At 50.5% G+C, this 16,140-nt stretch overlaps 2 pseudogenes; one reads left to right on the forward strand and one right to left on the reverse strand.

Moving 5' to 3' along the window:
• The window catches only part of LOC108298123, a 6,510-nt pseudogene extending 832 nt beyond the window's left edge, over positions 1-5,678 (reverse strand).
• Positions 5,679-8,220: 2,542 nt separating this feature from the next.
• Positions 8,221-16,140, forward strand: part of LOC108298124 — a 27,566-nt pseudogene continuing 19,646 nt past the window's right edge.

Consider the following 16,140-nt stretch of genomic DNA (forward strand, 5'->3'; position numbering starts at 1 on the left):
GACCAGCCTGGTCAACAGGGTGAAACCCATCTCTACTAAAAATATAAAAATCATCCGGTGTGGTGGCAGAAGCCTGTAGTCCCAGCTACTTGGGAGGGAGGCAGGGGTTGCAGTGGGCTGAGATTGTGCCACTGTACTCCAGCCTAGGTGACAAGAGCTAGACTGTGTTAAAGAAAAAAAGAAAGAAAGAAAAGGAAGGAAGGAGAGAGGGAAAGGAAAGAAAGTGAAGGAAAGAAAAAGAGGAAGGAAGGAAGTTAGGAAGGAAGGCAAAAAGGCAGGAAGGCAGGAAGGCAGGCAAGCAGGAAGAGAGGCCTGGCATGGTGGCTCACGCCTGTAATGCCAGCACTTTGGGAGGCCAAGGTGGGCAGATCATGAGGTCAGGAGTTCAAGACAAGCCTGGCCAACATGGTGAAATTCTGTCTCTACTGAAAATAGAAAAATTAGCCAGGCATGGTAGTGCGTGCCTGAAGTCCCAGCTAGTTGGGAGGCTGGGTCAGGAGAATCACTTGAATCTGGGAGACAGAGGTTGCAGTGAGCCAAGATAGTGCCACTGCACTCCAGCCTGGGCAACACAGCAAGGCTCTGTCTCAAAAAAATGGAAAGGAAGGAAGGAGGGAAGGGAGGGAGGGAGGGAGGGAGGAAAAGAGAAAAAGAGAACAATCTTCCAGTCTTCACAACCTAGGCCTCAGAGTTAAACAGCCAGTTCTGTACTGCCCACTGAAGAGATTTAGGGGTGACTGTGATAATATGGCCTGGATTCCGGGAACTTGGGCACTCCCTCAGGGAGCTCCCAGCGGCACAGAGTCAACGTCTGCCAGCTCATGTGCCATCCCACAGCACGGAGTTGTGAGCCCACCAAAATCCTACATTCCCTTCCATCCCAAGAACTTCTGGCTGAGAATGATTTCTGTCTCTTGGCTCTGAGGCTGTAAGCCCCACCAAAGTTAAGGAAGGAAATTCCCTTTTCTGTTTGAACCTGAGGCTCAGAGAGGTTAAGCCACTTGCCCCAGGCTACATAGCCAGGAGGGGAGAGCAGGGATTTGAACCCAGAACTTGATACCAGAGGGAAAGGGACCCCATCTGATTCTGTTTTGTGTCTAGCTGGGTATCTGGCAGACAGCAGGCTCTGTCACCCAGTAAAGGTTAGTTGAAGAAATGAATGAATGAATGAATTGAAGTTCCCCCAGTTCCTCTAATCCAGAGGAAAAAAAAAACTTCTGCCTGATATATTGGCGTCTACAAATACGTTCAATGGGGCTCTTCCACCTTCAGCTTCCCTGCTCATGGCTGTTTCTCCAGGGGCAGGGCTGGGTCCACTCACTCTGCAGGTTGGGGGCTTCTGGGTGGGGGTATCCGGAGCTCCTTGGCTGAGCCTGCAGTCCTCTCCCACTCTGGACTGTCCAACTGCACTGGAAGGGAGATTTAGAGAGGAAAGAATTAAGCTTCCCTTGTGGGGTGGGACAGGGGCAAGTCAATGGAATCTCAGTAGGAAGGCGGGGCCAGCTTGGGGCAACCTATCAGAGCCAAGGGGCTGGGCTTAAGGCAGGGGCAGGATAGGCCATGGCTGCAACCTATTGGCCTTCAGAAGAAATAGGTGTGGTCATTCATAAAGCTGGTGGCAAGGCGCACAAGGGGCGTGGCTAGAGGGGGTGGGTTAGAAGTTTCCAGCTAGGGAAACTAAATCCCTAAATCTAGTCCTGAAATCCCTTCTGGGGTTCAGTCTAGACTGGGGCCAAGTCCTAAAACTAGAAAATCACCCCCAGTCTACAAATAGGTGGATAAAGGCACTGAGCTCTAAATACCTTACCAGTCACAAAACTTTGGAGGGCAAAATCCTGTTTCCACCACTCTTCCTATAATTATCCCTTTTACAGAAGAGGAAACTAAGGTTCAGAGGCTTGTCCAAACTCATCCAATTCAGCTAGAAGCTGACCCGTGGTTTACTATTAAGAAATGCTGTTGGCCGAGCGCAGTGGCTCACGCCTGTAATCCCAGCACTTTGGGAGGCTGAGGCAGGTGGATCACCTGAGGTCAGGAGTTCGAAACCAACCTGGCCAACACGGTGAAACCCCGTCTCTCCTAAAAATACAAAACTTAGCCAGGCTTGGTGGCGGGCGCCTGTAATCCCAGCTATCATCACTTGAACCCGGAAGGTGGAGGTTGCAGTGAGCGGGGATCGAACCACTGCACACCAACCTGAGGGACAGAGTGAGACTCTGTCTCAAAAAAAAAAAGAAAGAAAAAAGAAAAAGAAAGAAAGAAAAGAAATGCTGCCCCTGAAACCCCCACACCCTATTCCAAAAGCCAACCACATTCCCCTTCCCTCACAACACTGAGCAGGATAAGTAGGTTCCATTCCACTCTAAAAAGTATTTGCATTTCCAAGGAAGATGCAGGTTGTCTTGGAAGTAAGAATTTAGGACTACCAGTCATTCACACTCTAGTGAGAATTAACAAACTACCAAAGTGGCAAGTGATTGGACTCTAATTTGTAAATGGAAACAGGAGACATGAACAGATAAGGAAATGTAGGGATGGGGCACTCAAATGTCAGAGTGTGGGTCTGAGAAGCACCTGCAAATGCCCTGGAGATGTAGTCTTTCTTCGACTCCCTGGTCTGGTCATACTCATCTGCTGGCCATTCATCCTCCTGGGGCATCCAGCTCTGTTGAGGCTTCTGCCCAGAAGGGGGCTCCTCCGCTGTCTCTTGGTCCTATTCCTCACAAGGGGTGTCACAGAGCTGCACCCCTCAGCCAGGCAGTTCTAGGAGGCTGGGGACAATAGTCAGCTCCTGCTCCCATCTGCGACCCTGCCACCTTCCCTGAAGCCCCGCCTACTCACCACTCATGACACGTTGGGCATCGCAGGCCTCCATGTACCCATCATCCAGGGGTGCAGGATGAGGTTGGGCATCAAAGGTGTCTGAGTACTCCATGTCTGCCTCCAGAAGGAAGGAGGAGGGGACAAGGACTCAAAGGGACACCCCGACTAAGTGATACTGCACCTCTCGCCTGCCCACAGGGCTATCTGACACCTCTCCAGGAGTTTTTATTTTTATTTATTTTATTTATTTATTTTGAGATGGAGTCTTGCTCTATTGTCTAGGATGGATTGTGCTTGCCACCATATCCAGTGAATTTTTGTGTTTTTGGTAAAGACAGGGTTTCACCATGTCGGCCAGGCTGGTATTGAACTCAAATGATCCACCTGCCTCAGCCTCCCAAAGTGCTGGGATTGCAGACGTTAGCCACCACACTGGCCTAAGAAGTGTTTTTTTTGTTTTGTTTTGTTGTGTTGTGTTTTGTTTTGTGTTTGAGATGGAGTCTCTCTCTGTTGCCCAGGCTGGAGTACAGTATCCAGATCCTGGCTCCTGCAACCTCCGCCTCTGGGTTTAAGCAATTCTCCTGCCTTAGCCTCCTGAGTAGCTGGGACACACCTCCAAGCCCTGCTAATTTTTGTATTTTTAGTAGAGACAGGGTTTCACCATATTGGCCAGGCTGGTATCAAACTGCTGACCTCGTGATCTGCCTGCTTTGGCCTCCCAAAGTGCTAGGATTACAGATGTGAGCCACTGCTCCCAACTGAGAGTTTTTATTTTATTTATTTATTTATTGAGGAAGGGTCTCACTCTGTCACCCAGGCAGGAGTATGCAGTGGTGTGATCCTGCTCACTGCAGCCTCCACCTCCCAGGTTCAAAGAATTCTCCTGCCTCAGACTCTGGAATAGCTGGGACTACAGGTGCCTGCCACCATGTCCAGCTAATTTTTGTATTTTTGGTAGAGATGGGTTTTCACCATTTTGGCCAGGCTGGTCTTGAACTCATGACCTCAGGTGATCCGCCTGCCTCTGCCTCCCAAAGTGCTGGGATTACAGGTGTGAGCCACCGTGCCTGGCATTTTTTTTTTTTTTTTTTTTTTAAAGAGACAGTCTTGCTCTGTCACCTAGGCTGGAGTGGAGTAGCTCAATCATGACTCACTGCAGGCTTGACCTCCTAGGCTCCAGTGATCCTCAAGCCTGCTCTTCCTGAGTAGCTGGGACTACAGTGTGCACCACCACAACTGGCTAATATTTTGATTTTTTTTGTGGGGGGGGAGAGATAAGGTCTCACTCTGTTAGCCAGGACTGGTTTTGATCTCCTGGAGTCAAGCAATCCTCCCACCTCGACCTCCCAAACTGCTGGGATTACAGGCATGAGCTACTGCTCCTGGTGGCCTGAGTTCAAATCTTGGTAAGCTAGAACCCTATGAGACCTTGGGGAAGTCACTGCTCTTCTGCGAGCCTCAGTTTCCACTTCTGCAAAATGGGAACATAGTGGTCGGAAGGGCAGAGTCACAGGGAGGATGTTTACATGCCCAGCAGAGGAGCCACTCCCTCAGATATGTTTTAGGAAGGTCCCACCAGGTTCAAAGAGGAAGGGGTGCTAAGGAGAGAGGACTGGAGGGCCGTGGGGATTGCCATGGAGGAGGAGGGCCTGGAGACCAAGCAGGGTGGTCAGAGAGGCAGGAGGACAGATATCAGCCAGGTGTGGTGGCTCACACCTGTAATCCCAGCACTTTGGGAGGCCGAGGCGGGAGGATCATCTGAGGTCAGGAGTTCCAGACAATCCTGGGCAATGCGGTGAAATCTGGGTTCTACTGAAAATACAAAACTTAGCCGGTCGTGGTGGTGCACACCTGTAATTCCAGCTACTTGGGAGACTGAGGTGAGAGAATTCGCTTGAACCTGAGAGGTAGTGGTTGCAGTGAGCCAAGATCCCACCACTGTACTCCAGCCTGGGCGACAGAGAATGACCCTGCTCTGTCTCAAAAAAAAAAGAAAGAAAGAAAGAAAGAGAGAGAGAGAGAGAGAGAGAGAGAGAGAGAGAGAGAGAGAGAGGAAAGAAAGAAAGAAAGAAGGAAGAAAGAAAGAAAAAAAAAAAGAAAGAAGAAAGAAAGAAAGAAGAAAGAAAGAAAGAAAGAAAGAAAGAGAGAGAGAGAGGAAAGAAAGAAAGAAAGAGAGAGAGAGGAAAGAAAGAAAGAAGGAAGGAAGGAAAGAAAGAAAGAAAAGAAAGAAAAAAGAACAGACCTCCCCAAGCAGGTGGAGGTCTGAAGGACTGGGAAGGGCCTGCCTGGTGCCCCCGTCCCCTCTGTGATAACACATAAAACAAGCTCTCCATGATCCAGGGAGCCCAACCTGAGCATCCTCTCCACTCCAGTCTACCAGTGCTGCCCAGCCACGCACCTCCTCCCCAGGGCCGCCCAGAAAGGCCTTGGCTCTGGCCATATCCGCAGCCTCCACCTTGATGAACCGGTGCTCGGGAAAGCCATACTTGGCATCTCCGGGCTTCTTGGAGTCCCCTGGGCCCGCGGGGTTTAGCTCCAAGCGGCTCTCCACCGTCCTCATAGGGATCCTCGAATTCCAGGTTCTTCTGCTCCCGGTAGGCCCTCAGGATGTCGCTCTCAGTGTAGTCCGGGGTGGGCGGCTGCGGAGGGGGCCTCCGACCGCCGAAGCTCAGGTAGTCCGGTAGCCACTTGGCCATTTGGGTGCCTGTCACTCCCAATCCGGCCACTGTCAGAGGGACCCCCACATGCGCTTCTCCAGGCCCCTTACCCCACGGAGGAGGAGGAAGAGGAGGTGGAGAGGAAGAGCAGGGAAAGAGTAGAAAGGTCAGGTGCGCCCTTTGGCTGGGCTCTGGATGGATAGAGGGAAGGAAAAGGTGAACGAGGGGGAGAAAAAGGAGGCAACGCAGGAGGGAGGAGGACAAACCCACCTTAGTCCGGTTGCGGAAAGCACCGCTGTGGAAGGGGCGCCCCGCAGGGCCTTGAACGTCTCTTGCTGGGGGCCAGGGCTAGGGGCATCCGCGGAGGCGTGCGGAGTTTCCGCGGGCGGCGCGGTTCCCTGGCGCGGCTCGGCCGCCCGCGAAGTTCCGGGAGCCCTTCCTGGGTTCTGGAGATCGGAGCCAACGCTGCCTACAGACGCTCCCAGCCCCTTGCCCAGCCTGGACGCCGGGGATCTTAGCGCAGCGGGCGGGCTCCCCAGGGGCACGGGCGCCGCGCGCAAAGTTGGGGAGCCGAGACGGTGACCCCGGCGGGAAGCATCCTTTGTCGCGCTCCTCTGGGCTCAGCGGGGAGCCCCAATCCCGCGGCCACCAGCTGGGCCGCCTGGATCCGGCCCAGCCACCAGCACAAAGAGAAATAAAAACCTCCTTCAATCCCCGTTCACGCTTTCGAAAGACTTTCCCCGCCGCCGCCGGCGCGCGGCCGGGAAGTGGGACGCTGGGGAGGAGGCGCGACGGGGCAAGGCCAGGTTCCCACCAGCCGCCGGCCGCGTCCCAGGCAGCAGCGTTAAGGCTCCACCGCCTCCGCTCCCCCTGTGCTCCCCTCGCAGCTGACTGAGACCTTCAGCTGTTCTGGGGAGGGAGGGAGCTGCTGCCCGCGGAGGGAAGGGGGTCCGGGGGCGGCAGTATCCGGGCCGAGGCCATGGCAGCTGGACGCTGACCCGGACGCCCGAGACTGGCCGAAGCAAGCGCGGCGCGCCGGAGGTGGGGACCTGCTGGGAGAGGCACAGCTGGTGAGGGGTAGATGGAGGGGAGGGGGAAATTGACCGGGAAATGGAGGACTGGACTTGACAGCCAGAAGGGGTGACAGCCAGCAGAGGGGGGTGGGAATGGCCAACATGGAAGGTCGAAATGGAACCGATGTCTGGGGATGAAACTGACCAGGAGAGTAGGGTCTGGGGCTCCCATTTGTGCTGTCTCTGTGACCGCATAGTCCCCAGAGCCCTTACCCTTATGACTCCATTTCTGCCTCCCCTCCACCCCTCTCCTGGGATTTACTAGTGAGACTGTAGTCAGCCATGCTTGGCTACATTACGGGGTAACTAAGCTTTTGGGAGCCATCTGGGGAGCTTGGTACTGATTTGCACCTTGCACATGTTTTCCCCTGGAAACCAAAGTCCAAACCAGCAGCCTTTGGAATATGACCCGCTTGGTTGAGGTTGCGAACTGGCTGTGTTCGTGATTTTGCTTCCAGGGGGCAGGGAATGCTATAACCTGGGCAGCAGATGAGTAATTCATTTGCTTGTGTCTGAAGGAGTGCAGGTGATCTGTTTTTATTAGCTGAGCTATGTGGGACTCAGTCTTTCTGTGAGTAGCTTGTGGTGGTAGTAATGAAAGATATTTCATTACAAAAGATATCATTTCTTTCCCTCTCCTGGAGGAAGAATATATACTGACCTATACGTGTTTTCTATGTTTGTTACACAAGTATGTAGAAATGGCTTACCAAGGGAAGCAGCATACAACAAGACTCCTGAGGTTCTAAGTATGTTTCTCAGGTGATTGTGGCATTTTTTTTTCTCTAAAACTTGGGACAAGTATCTATTGCAGCAAAAGTTGGTTCAGCCCTACTGAGATGCCTGTTGGAGTTTGACCCTCATACCACCATTCTCTATGAGTGCTCTGATGTAATCTCTTGTTTCCTAGCTGAATAGTTGGGTTAGAAGCGAGGTGTGAATCTGACGATTTTTCCCCCACTTTTTTTTGGTTCTAAAATCAAGGACCTGTTTTAAGAAAAATAGGCACTCAAGGCAGTTTATAAGATATTTTTAGGGCTGGGTATGGTGGCTCACGGCTGGAGTGCAGGGGTGAGATCTCGGCTCACTGCAACTGCTGCCTCCTGGGCTCAAGCTATCCTCCCTCTAACCTCTCAAGTAGCTGGGATTACAGGTGCGTGCCACCATGCCGAGCTAATTTCTTGTGGAGATGAGATTTTGCCATGTAGCCCAGGCTGGTCTTGAATTCCCAGACTCAAGTGATCCTCCACCTTGGCCTCTCAAAGTGCTGGGATTACAGGCATAAGACTGCAGTCAGCCATTATTTTATATAATAAGGATATGAATCTTGTTTTGTTGTTGTTGTTGTTGTTTGCTTGTTTGTTTGTTTTGCTTTTTTGTTTTGTTTTGTTTGTTTTTTGTTTTTTTAGCTACAGGTTTGTTTTTCTTTTCTTAAAACCCTTCATTCTACAGCTGTTATTCATTCTACAGAAATCAAAATTGTCTCTGTATTTGCTCCTGTGGTTTCTTTTGTTACTTATAAAAGCATTTAAGGTTATGAGGATTTAAAGTTCTGATACTCCCTGACACTGTTTAAAGGCAGTTGGAGAGGATGAAAGTGAACCTGACAAATGAGTCTCTTCCAGCCCCGGTGACTGTGACAAGCCAGCTTGTTGACCAGGACAGGCATGCATCTGTGTGGCTGGTGTCCCATACAGCTGGGTGAGGGGCCAAGTTAGGACGTCCAGCTCAAGGCCAGGGCCAGCCCTCAGCCCTGGGGAAATAAGTCAGGTGGTTCTGGTTTGCTGCAAAATAGGCCACCTCCTCACATTGGTTTTCCTTTTAGCTCTAGCCAACCGGGTCCTTGGGCTGAAAGAATGCACCAGAGGCCCGACAGTGTGATGCCAGAATGTGAAGACAGCATCTGACTGCGGGGTGGTGAAGCATTGCTTGCAGACCATTTGGAACAAGCCAACAGTGGTGAGTGCCCATCATCCTGCAGTCCCAGCCCCAGCACTCCTCTGGGGTCCCATTAGAGCTGCTGTAACTCACTGCCATATTGACAGGGCACTTTCTCTTGCCTGGTTTTGTTTGCTCCTCACTGTGACCCTGTGTGGGAGGCAGGACCTATTTGTGAGTGTACCCATTTTCCAGCAGAGGAGATGGAGGCTCAGAGAGGTTAGGGTTTCACTCCCCTGAGGCTGTCTGGTTGCTGTGGCAGACAGGATGAGATCCTCCGTGCCTGCTGCTCTGTGTGCCCCACGCTGCCTCCCGGGCCTCTGTGCAGATTCCACCTCTCACCCTAGACAAGAGGCCAGTAGGTTGGCAGTGCCCGTTTCCAGCACTGGGCACATGGGGACAGCTCTGTCCTTGGTTGCTGACTCCAAAAAGTACATGATGAGCTTTTCAGACACTTGCTGCCTGTTTGATATTTTGTTCTCTCCTCACTCCTCTCAAACAGGCAAACCACTGATTGAGATCCTGGAGCACGGTTGCCATTTAAAATGGTTTCCAACTGTAACTACACTGGAGAAGCTAGCACTGACTTTTCATCTCTTGATGCTAAATATAGCATATTAATGTGGGGCATAGTCTAAGGTGACAAGCCCCGGGTGCGTTCCTCATGGTCCCGAGCCCTCTTGGGAGACGCTCTGCTGACCATGCCAGCTGAACGCAGAGCTGCTGCCCTGGGCTCACTCAGGGTTGTGCTGGCCATCATGTGGTATGGGCTATGTCTGAGTGAACTTTGAGTTCTAAAAAATTTATCAGTGGCTGCTAGTGCTCCTGGAGTAAGAGAAGAAAACTCAGCACTATTCTTTTTTTTTTTTTTTTTTTGAGCAAGAGCTGCCCAGGCTGGACTGCAATGGCATGATCTCAGCTCACTGCAACCTCCGCCTCTGGGTTCAAGCAATACTCCTACCTCAGCCTCCCGAGTAGCTGGGATTACAGGCGTGTGCTACCATGCCAGGCTAATTTTGTATTTTTAGTAGAGACGAGGTTTCTCCATGTTGGTCAGGCTGGTCTTGAACTCCGGACCTCAGGTGATCCACCCGCCTCAGCTTCCCAAAGTGCTGGGATTACAGATGTGAGCCATTGCACTGGCAACACTATTCTTTTAGAAAGAGTTTGTGAATTATTCGCTGGAAAACTGCCTTCTGTGGCCATACTTGCCTTTTTTTTTTTTTTTTTTTTGGAGACAGTGTCTGGCTCTGTTGCCTAGGCTGGAGTGCAGTGGCGCAATTATGGCTCACTGCAGCCTCGACCGCCTTGGGTTCCAGTGATCTTCCCACTTCAGCCTCCTGAGTAACTGGAACCACAGATGTGTCCCAGCATGCCTGGCTATGTTTTGTATTTTTTGTAGAGATAGGGTTTTTAGCATGTTGCCCAGTCTGGTCTTGAACTCCTGAGCTAAAGTTATCCTCCTGCCTCCCATTGTGCTGTGATTACAGGTGTGGGCTACCACCACGGGCTGAAACTACTTTCAGATTTGGTTTCTAATTTGCCTTCAGTCTTGTTTTTAATACTACTTCCTGTTTCCAGGTTTAATGTGTGTCCAGTGAGGACTTTAAAACTTCCCTGATTGGCCAGTCTTGTCATGGCCCAGCCCTCTCTTGCTGTGGCTCCATGCACAGTACCTTTGACCCTCTGAGGTACTGTGCTGAGATGCTGAAGGCAGTCTGGGAACTTGAGCATCCTGGGATTTGGGTGCCTACAGGGGTCCTGGAGTTGATACCCCCTCAGATACCAAAGGACAACTGTATTAGCCTGACTAGGTTCAAACTGGTTTCTGTAAATGCAGCTGAGTCACAGGCGTTCCTCGGTCTCACCCAGAAATGCTAGTTTCTTCTCCATGGGTGGAAAGTCAGTTGACATCAAGAAGAGAGCCTGGGCATTCTTCCCCAAGAGCTGCAGGAACCAACTAGAATTTCCATAACCTCTGGGTCAGGTAGGGGTCTTAGTGCCCAGGCTTATCAGAAGATTGGCTTTGGGGTGGCCGTGCCTCTTAACTTGCCTAAAAGGCAGAGGAAGCACAGTGTGGGTGTGCCTTCAGAAGTGGGTGGGGCATTTGTTTCTCTGTCCCACCCACCTCTCTGCTGTACTGATGTGACTCTGTGATTTCACTTAAGCCTCAGTTTCCTAAGGTGTTGTGAGCATTGATGTGAAATTGACCTGTGCCACGTGGAGTGCTGCTTGGGCAGGAGCCAAGGTTCTATAAACTGTAAAGCACAGTGTGTTGTAGTGAGTCACACTCCCTTCCCTCCCTGTGGTGCCCCAGCGCTGCTCATGCAGGGTGAAAAGCCAGGATGTGACAGGGGAACGTGGTCATGATCATATCCCTGGTTAGACATAATACAGAAAAGGGCAAGTGGGTTTCCAACTGTGTGGAGTGTGAACTTGTGTACTTGTATACTACGTATACAAATTTCTTGTGTTCTTTCTCTTAGAAATCCCTTCCCTGCAACATATGCAAAGACTTTGTCACCACAGTGGGTGACATGCTGAAAGACAATGCCACCAAGGTGAGCAGCTGTGAGTGGGGATGGGGCCTGAGCTGCGGGCATGGGCACTGGTTCCTAAGAGAGCTGTGATTTCAGTGTCTAAAGAGCAATGGTGGAGGCCTGAGGGTGGCAGATGTCTTCTACAAAGGACCAAGGAGAAAAGATTTTAGACTTTATGAGCCAACTACTGTCCCTGTCACACAGTCTCTCTTTAACAATGCCTTAAGAATATAAAAACCACTCTGAGTTCTGAGTTGTACAAAAATAAGCTGAAGGGCCTGCTTTGCTGACGCTGGGACTAAATGCCCAGTTAATTGAGATGTCATGTTGCTGCCACTAATACCTAGGTCCAGTTTGGCCCTCTCTGCTTAGAATTCCCCATGCCTGCGAGAGAGCAGGTCGGAGGACCTTCATTTTGAATGTCATGTCTGCTTTTGCCTGATGGATCTGATAGAGCCGGAGCTAACCATAGCCAAGTCCTTTTTCCCGAGGGCTGGTTATTTTCTAGGCTCAGTGTTTCTGGTAGCTATTGAGGGCTTCTTGCCTTCAGCCTGTTTATTTCCAGGGAGGAAAGCCCATCCTGATTCTGACCTGGTGTCCTCTCATAGGAGGAGATCCTTTCCTTATTTACTTGGTGAAGACCTGCGACTGGCTTCCTAAACTGAACATGTCTGCTTCGTGCAAGGAGATAGTGGACTCCTACCTCCCGGTCATCCTGGACATCATTAAAGGAGAAATGGTAAGTGATGGGGGAATAGGCTTTTCCCTGAAGGTGTTTCTGGGACCCACGAGAGGCAGTGGCCCAGAGTAGACTGATTAAAATGGAAAGTCTGTTCACAACTCTGGAATTCCTCAACAGCATTTTGCTACAGTTTGGCATCCAGAATAGCTTTGGCACAGCAGGCCCCTCTGAATGTAACTTGCCCTGGGGTTAGTGAGGGTGCAGCTGCTGGGGACTGGTCAGATTGCTGCAGGAATGTAAACCCACATAACCTTCAGAGCTGTGAGTTGGATCGATCATGTCCTATCTTTAACTGACCCCTGTAAGCAAGCACAAAACTTCACTTCTGTGAATTTATTTCTGTGAACTTATAATTAAGGAATAATCCAGGGAATGTACTTGGGTGTTCAGCTACAAAGATGCTCATCTTTCATTCATTAAGTATGTATTATACACAGACCCTGTGCCACCAACTGGATTTTCAGCAAAGAACATGGAGCTAGCTTTGTGGAATTTGGAAAGGCCTTGACAAAGAAGAGGTGTTTTAAGTAACTGAAGAGGAGCAGGAGGGCAGGACTGTCCCAAGATAGGACCAAGGTTGTGATGAGGGAGGCAGGGGTTATGTGGCAAGGCCTTCTAGGCCATCTTCAAGAATTGCAGATGAAGTCCTTGGAGTGCCATGACTGTAACGGGGTTTCAGTGGGCTTGGTCTCAGTCTAGGTCCCGATGATGGGGAGCTGCAAGCAGGGAAGCCTTTAGGACCCTCAGGAGGCCATTGCCTTGTGAGTGAGATATGATGTGGACAGCGGAATTGGCAGATGCAAATTCCCTTTTGGAGGATTAAATGGACTGGACTTGCTCCTGAGAGGGATGTAGAGGAGAGGAAGAGCTCCAAATGTCTCCTGGGTTTCCGTGAAGATGAAGGTGGAGTTATTTGCTAAAATGGAGCTGATCAGGCAGGATAGAATGAGGGGTAAGTTTGAGATGTCTGGGGGTAGGCATGGGTACAAAAGTCCAGGTAAACACTTGGGAGGCATCAGTATAAGGAAGGTGTTGAAACCCATTGTGTTAACTCATTTTGCAGGGAAGTGGCTTAGAATTGCTGACTCTCCTCCTCCAACCAGAAGCTCCTATTCCTATTCCTTTATTTTTGAGACAGAGTCTCACTGTCTTCCAGGCTGGAGTGCAATGGCACAATCTTGGCTCACTGCAACCTCTGCTTCCTGGGTTCAAGCAATTCTTCCACCTCAGCCTCTTGAGTAGCTGGGACCACAAGCACCTGCCATCATGACCAGCTAATTTTTGTATTTTTGTAGAGACAGGGTTTCACCATGTTCACCAGGCTAGTCTTGAACTCCTGACCTCAGGTCATCCACCCATCTCAGCCTTCCAAAGTGTTGGGATTACAGGTGTAAGCCACCACACCTGGCCTCCTGTTCCTTTAAAGAAGGGCTGAGGGGAGCAGAGGTAACATTTGGGAAGCCTGTATTAGTCCATTTTCATGCTGCTAATAAAGACATACCACAGACTGGGTAATTTATAAAAAAAGAATAAAAAGGTTTAATGGACTCACAGTTCCACATGGCTGGGGAGGCCTCATGATCATGGCAGAAGGTGAAGGAGGAGAAAAGCCACATCTTACACGGCAGCAGGCAAGCGAGTGAGTGCAGGGGAACTGCCCTTTATAAAACCATCAGATCTCATGAGACTTGCTAAACAGCATGGGAAAACCTACCCCTTTTTTTTTTCCAGGAAAAGTTGTACTTTATTTTCAACTCAAATTCAAGGACTTATATTAATGTAACTTTAGAAATATTCTGCCAGTGGGCTAAAAGCCAGCATGGCCCCGATCTCTACATGCAAAGGCTCCATGAGCGGAAGCCCACCGCTGTTCAAAACACACGGGCAGCTTCGCCAGAAATGGAAATGGACACTTTTGGCTTTTGGCCAAAATCTGAAAATCCTCTGCCTTTCTCTTCAGATTTCTGGAGAAACAACAGCCTAATTCTTCCCATTTCTTAAGGAAGTGACAGTAAGCTCACATTTAGACCCCAAGAAATCCGGAACATGGCTTGGCCTATAATTTATCAGGGAGCTGATCAGTATCTGTATCCTGTTGCAGCTTCATTAGCTCCATGGAATGACTAGCCCTCTGGAGTCTGAGGATGGCCTCCAGGAGGTGTCACGACACAAGGAAGAAGGCAGAGATGGCAAAGGAAGGAAGAAACTGGAATGTTCCAAAATTAGTGATCTTCTCTAGACTGATGTCATATCTCACTACACCACCCTGGAAGTGAGGAGATCACTCATGATTTCTGAGTCCTAGGTAAAATCTTCATTTCCTCTTCAGGTGCTGATGGACTGGAAATGCCCCAAGAGACAGTGACCATGTGCTGAAGGCACAGCTGACAAGGTAGATCACACACATTAACGGGCAGCAGAGACACAGAGACAGCACTCCAGGGCCACTTCCAGCAGGTGTCTGTTGCCCACACCCTACTGAGTCCTACCTTTGTGGTTGAAGATGCCCTCCATTTCCATGCTACTTCTGGAGTGGGTGATGCACAGTGAGCCACAGGGGACCAGGCCTTCTGCCACTTGGGAGCGGTCCATGATCCACACCAGACACCAGTCAGGCTTGTCATGCAGCCACTCCAGAACTTCCATGGTCTGGCCACAGCGGATGGTCGGCTCATTGCTGTTGCAAGCAGTGAAGCTGTGGATCACCACTGTCAGCTCACAGCCAACAGAAAGCTTATCACTGTACAGCATGTTCTGAGACGTCCGCAAGGTGATGGATATCGTATCAGGCTGGCTGCTGCCATCTCCTTGGCTGTCCAGATCTTCTCCATCCCTCTTTCCCTTCTGTCGTGTGGTGGGGGCAGTGTTGGGGATGTGAATGGGCTCCTTCAGGGTTCCCTTCAGGTGGATTGTCCACTCCTGGATGACTTTGCGGATGTGCTTTATCCAGTCCTGTTTGTTCTCTATACTGGAAGGCTTAAGGACGATTTTATTATCTGAAGTTGGCATTCTCCCCACCCACAGTGCAAATTTGCAAGGGTCTCCTTCAAAGTGTTCTGTGACACCCAACTCTGAGGTAAACAATGTATCCATACATTCCCGGAGGTCTCTTACATAAGCCTTTTCAGTTTGAATGAGCTCAGCCATTATGAACTCTTTCCTGTGGGCAGATTTCCACTTCTCTTCATTAAGTTCATGAGCAGCATCTCGAAGCTTCACCTCTGAGCCAGGGATACTGGCTGGAATGATATCTAGCTGGAGACTTTTACTCAATTTATTGGAATCTGAAGAAATCCCCAGGGCTTTCTCCAAAGAGGTCCCGTACTTCTCCATCTGCAGAGATAAATCTCTGTACCTCTTATCCACAGCAGTGTAACATTTTTTTATCTCTGCCGCATGGGCATGCCCTTTTTCACAAGAGCCATCAGCCAGCTGTATCAATAGCTTCACCCTCTCTTTGGTTTGCTTTGCAGGTATCTGGAACTCCTTCTGCTCTTTCAGGAGCTCCTGGGTGTGCTGTATACTGGAGCTGGTGGAGGTGTGCGTGGAAAGGTAGAACTCAGCATTGTCGTGGATCTGTTCCAAAGCCTGCTTGGCACTCCTCTGAAAAACCACATACTGCTGACACTGGTCCAGCTGTCTCCTCCTCATGGTCCAACAATGCAATACCCTGTTCTCCCGTTGGAAGAGCTCATTCAAGATATTTTTCACTTGCTGCTCAGGAGCTTTGATGTGTGTCACCATTCCTGACATGTTCACACTGTTCCTGCGCATGTATTTCAGGAAGACATCTGCATTCCTCCTAGCAAGGGTGCAAGCCTTCTGGAATGCCTCCTTCTGCTCCAGGTGCTTGCTGATCATGGGCGTCACATGGTCCGTCTTGGAGTTGGGGCCCAGTTTATCTGCCCCACCACGCCAGTCTTCTTCTCTCTTGTACTCCTGTTCCAGGCTCTCAAGGATGCTGCACCTGCTCCGAGGTTTTGCAGAAAGCGACAGAGGCATCGACAAGCTTGAGGTGATCTTCTATCCTAAGCATGAGCTGCTGCCAGTGTGACGCCACCTTCTCGGCACAGTTCCGGATCATGTCCATGTCGTAGTGGTTGGCCTGCAGCATGGCTTCCACCTTCTGCTGCACCTGCAGCGCGCTCTGATGTGTTTTCTCGATGGCATGCTGGAACTGCTCGTGCTCTCGTTGGAACTGCTCAGCCTCTTGTAATGAGCCGGTAAGTCCAGCATTTAACATCGACTCTCCGCTGCGGGTCCAACCCAGCACCTGCTTCACTTCTGCCTGCAGGTGGCGCAGCTGCACGCACTGCTCCAGGTGTTTCCGATGCTGCTCTGCGGCTAAACCCAATTCCTGCTTTTTT

This window comes from Cebus imitator, unplaced genomic scaffold, assembly GCF_001604975.1.
Source record: "Cebus imitator isolate Cc_AM_T3 unplaced genomic scaffold, Cebus_imitator-1.0 Scaffold890, whole genome shotgun sequence".
NCBI classification, from domain to species: domain Eukaryota; kingdom Metazoa; phylum Chordata; class Mammalia; order Primates; family Cebidae; genus Cebus; species Cebus imitator.